Source organism: Chenopodium album, chromosome 8, assembly GCF_948465745.1.
Source record: "Chenopodium album chromosome 8, dcCheAlbu1.1, whole genome shotgun sequence".
NCBI lineage: Eukaryota > Viridiplantae > Streptophyta > Magnoliopsida > Caryophyllales > Amaranthaceae > Chenopodium > Chenopodium album.
In genome coordinates this window covers 49,077,607-49,081,706 of record NC_137841.1, presented here as the reverse complement: position 1 = coordinate 49,081,706, position 4,100 = coordinate 49,077,607, and the positions used below count along the sequence as shown (strand labels likewise).

At 40.9% G+C, this 4,100-nt stretch overlaps 1 non-coding gene across 1 annotated transcript; it reads right to left on the bottom strand.

Moving 5' to 3' along the window:
* Nucleotides 1–1,277: 1,277 nt before the first annotated feature.
* Nucleotides 1,278–1,385, bottom strand: LOC145557078 (small nucleolar RNA R71). Its single transcript, XR_014092154.1, has one exon. It is a non-coding gene; the product is annotated as a small nucleolar RNA R71 (small nucleolar RNA).
* Between the last annotated feature and the right edge of the window lie 2,715 nt (nt 1,386–4,100).

Sequence of the window (4,100 nt, the reverse complement as noted above, 5' to 3'; positions counted from 1 at the left end):
GCCATATATTGATGAAAGACATGATTTTTATTAGCTTGGGAGTATTGTTGCACTCTATTTGATGTTTTCTAGTTTAAATGCATGAAAGTGATTTAAATTAGATTAGGATCATCTCTATTTTAATGATTACATGAGAATGAGTTATTAAAGTTGAGTTTTTATGGATTGTGCTTCTTTATTCTCTTGATTTGATTGTAACTAATAGGATGCATGAGAATGATCCTTATTAGTGTAGACCTCTTTCATTGATTTGCCTAGACTATTGCATGAGAATGAATTGTTTAGGTAGAATCATGTGTTCTTTGGCATATGTTTTATGATAATCACCATTATTCTCCTCTTTCTAATCATATTGGACACCCCCGTATCCCTAGCGTCATTTTCCATTGATTTTAATCATCATTTTCTTGCTTATTGATAGTTTTAGTGTTCTTACTCAACAAAACCAACAAAAACAATCCCTTTTTCACTCTTGCATTAGTGATATTTGATATGGAATTAGCGTGCTTCCCTAGTGGTTCGACCCTTTACTTGCCACTAACTAGTTTTGTGTAGGTTTAGGTATTATAAATGATTAATTTGGTTGGGGTAGTAGCTTAACGACCTATCTAACCTGCGATCAAATTTTGGCGCCGTTGCCCAGGAAGCGGCTTGTTTAGCGTCATTTTACTTTCTTTTCTTTTTGTTTTTTGTTTTAACATCCTTGTCATTGCTAATTGTTTGCCTAGTTTTGGTGAATGCTTAGGAGGTCTCAAGGAGCACCCTCACATCAAATTGACCACGAAATCAACCGAACCTTGAGACAAGTCCGCAGGCTTTATCAAGACGAGGGAAGAGGTTTTGGTGATATAGTTGATAGTGAGAGTGATACTTACTCTTCAAGTTCACCACGCGGATCAATGGCGGGACAAGAGAATGATGTTTTGTTTCGTGAGTTTGGAAATCCGGAGGATTATGAGCTCAAGGGAGGGATTTTTCTACCCATCACGGAAACCAACTTCTCAATCCATCCACAATATACTCGAATGGTCCAATCGGGGCAATTTTCCGGAAGTGCAAGTGAGGAACCTATTGAACATTTGGACCGATTCCTTGAATTGTGCGCAATACAAACCAATGAAGTGAGTCAAGACTACATTCGTATGCACCTTTTCCGGTAATCTCTCACGCGACGAACAAAGAAATGGCTAAAGCAAGTAAATCCTAACACTCACACAACATGGAGGGAGGTGGTAAAGGCGTTCTTGAAGCGCTTTATCTCCGAGGAAAAGACCGCCGAAATGAGAAGGAAAGTTGCATCATTTGAGCAAGATGCCGATGAAAGTCTTGGTGAAGCATGGGAGAGATTCAAATAGTTGGTACAAGCATGTCCCCAGCATGAGTACAATCAAGGGTTGCTCATGCGGTTTTTCTACGACGGATTGGAGCCCATGTAAAGAGCCAATTTGGATGCGGTGAGGGGTGGTCAATTAATCAAGATCCCTCAAAATCAAGTTGAAGCCACAATTGAAGAGGTAGCAAAGAATTACTCCTGGGGGGGCCGAAGAAGAAACGCTCCAAAGAGAGGTGGTATTTACGAATTGGAGAAATTTGATCAATCACAACATTAAATTGATCAACTAACAAAAGGGCTTTCCAAGTTGAACATGAGTGTGAATGCAAGTTTAAGTGGTGGAGCAAGCTCTTCTCAAGTTAACTCTTTCTCTTGTCAAAATTGTGGAGGAACGAACCATGTTACATCCTATTGTGGGGGTTTAAGCCCCGAACATGTTGCGGCATACAACACAAGGCAAGAGGGATTTAGAGGAAGCGGCGGTGGAGTAGCTTGGAGACAACCACAACCCGGGTTTGTACCTCAATCTCATCAATGGAACTAACAAGCTCAACCTTCCTATAACTCCAACCCTCAATATAAAAATCCACCTCCATCTCAACCCCAAAACCCAAGAGGAAGCTATCCAAGGAACAACCAATACAACAATCAAACCCAAGCACCTCAAAGAAATCGTCAAGAACAAGCACCTCAAGCGGAGCTAACTCAAACTCAACTCCTCAATGACATGCATGCGCAAATGCAATCTTTTGGGCAACAAATGCAAGAGATAAGAGATCACAACAATATGGTTGATTCACAACTAGCTCAATTAGCCGAGAGAACTCCTTTCAATTCACCATCCAATCTACCCGGACAACCACAACCTAACCCATCTCACAATCCAAAACCCGATACATGCAAGGCAATCACATTGAGGTCGGGAACTTCCTATGAAGGGCCAAATGAAGGGGACAGTGAGTAAAAGAAGGGAGGAGAGGAGAGTGTCAATGAAAACAAAGGAGGTGAGAAAGAAAAGGGTGATGAGATAGAAGGAGGTTCGAAGAAGAAGAAGCTTGGCAATGAGAAGACAACTTCAATTCCTAGTGAGGCTAGGAATCTTGATGGACCGGTTCCTTTTCCAAGTCCGCTTGCGGAGAGGAAGTTAAATGACAAGTTCACAAAATTTCTTAGTGTCATGAAGAATTTGCATATCAACCTCCCTTTTCTTGAAGTTGTGACACAAATGCCATCTTACTCCAAGTTCCTCAAAGATATTCTCACCAACAAGAGGAAGCTCAATGATGAGCTTATCACCCTTCCACATCAAGTGAGTGCTCTTGTCCAACATAAGATGCCCAAGAAGGAAAAAGACCCGGGAAGTTTCACTTTGCCGGTGAAAATTGGGAACATGGAAGCTAGGGGCGCCTTAGCCGATCTTGGAGCAAGTGTTAGTTTAATCGCTCTATCCATTGCTCAAAAATTCAATATAGAGATGATCCTTACAAGGAAGACAATTCAATTGGCCGATCGATCAGTGAAATTACCTTGTGGAGAGCTTGAGGATGTTCCAATTCAAGTGGGACACAACTACGTGCCTTGTGACTTTGTAGTGATAGATATGGAGGAAGATGTTAACACTCCTTTGATTTTGGGACGTGAAGCTCTTAAAACTTTGGGGGCGGTCATCAATTACAAGAACAACACCATCACATGTGAAGTGGCTAATGAAAAGATTGTCTTTGAATTTTCTAAGTTGCTCAAGACCCCCATGGTTGAAAAATTCTATAGAGTTGATGTTGTGAATGAAGAGCTAGATCGCTTGGGGAGGGTCGTGATGAGGCCTCAAGATCCAATGATAGAAGCCTTTACATGCAAAGTAGAGTTCCACTCTCAAGAGGGTAAAGAATTTGTCGTGGCAATTGAGGAATCCTCAAAGGAGGAAGTTGAACAACAAGTTGTGATCGAGCTTGAGTCCAAGAAGGAGAAATTGGAGGAGAGTTCTAAGCCTCCTCCCAAGGTAGAACTCAAGCCCCTTCCCCCTTCTTTGAAATATGCTTTTCTTGACAAGGAGGGAAAATACCCTATTATTGTCAATGCTACTCTAGATGGTCTTAATTTGGAAAAACTTCTTGATATTTTAAGAAAATATAGGGATGTGATAAGGTATAGCATTGATGATATCAAAGGTATTAGCCCTTCTTTATGCATGCAACGTATTCATCTTGAAGATGATACTTCCACCTCCGTTGAATCTCAAAGAAGGTTGAACCCCAACCTTCAAGAGGTTGTGAAAAAAGAAATTTGGAAACTACGTGAGGCGGGCATCATCTATGCTATCTCAGATAGCAAATGGTTTAGCCCGGTTCATGTGGTTCCAAAGAAGGGTGGAATGACCATAATCAAGGATGAAAAGGGAGATGAAATATCCACCCGGACGGTGACCGGGTGGAGAATGTGCATTGATTATAGGAGATTGAACAAAAATACCAAGAAAGATCATTTTCCTCTCCCTTTCATGGACCAAATGCTTGAAAGGCTTTCTAACCATGCTTTCTTTTGTTTCTTGGATGGGTATTCTGGATTTTTCCAAATCCCTATCCATCCAAGTGATCAAGAGAAAACTACTTTCACATGTCCATATGGGACATTTGCATACTGAAGAATGCCATTCGGATTATGCAATGCTCCCTCTACTTTTCAAAGATGCATGACTTCCATTTTCTCTGAGATGCTTGAAAAAGAAATTTAAGTTTTCATGGATGATTTTAGTGTTGGTGGCTCGTCT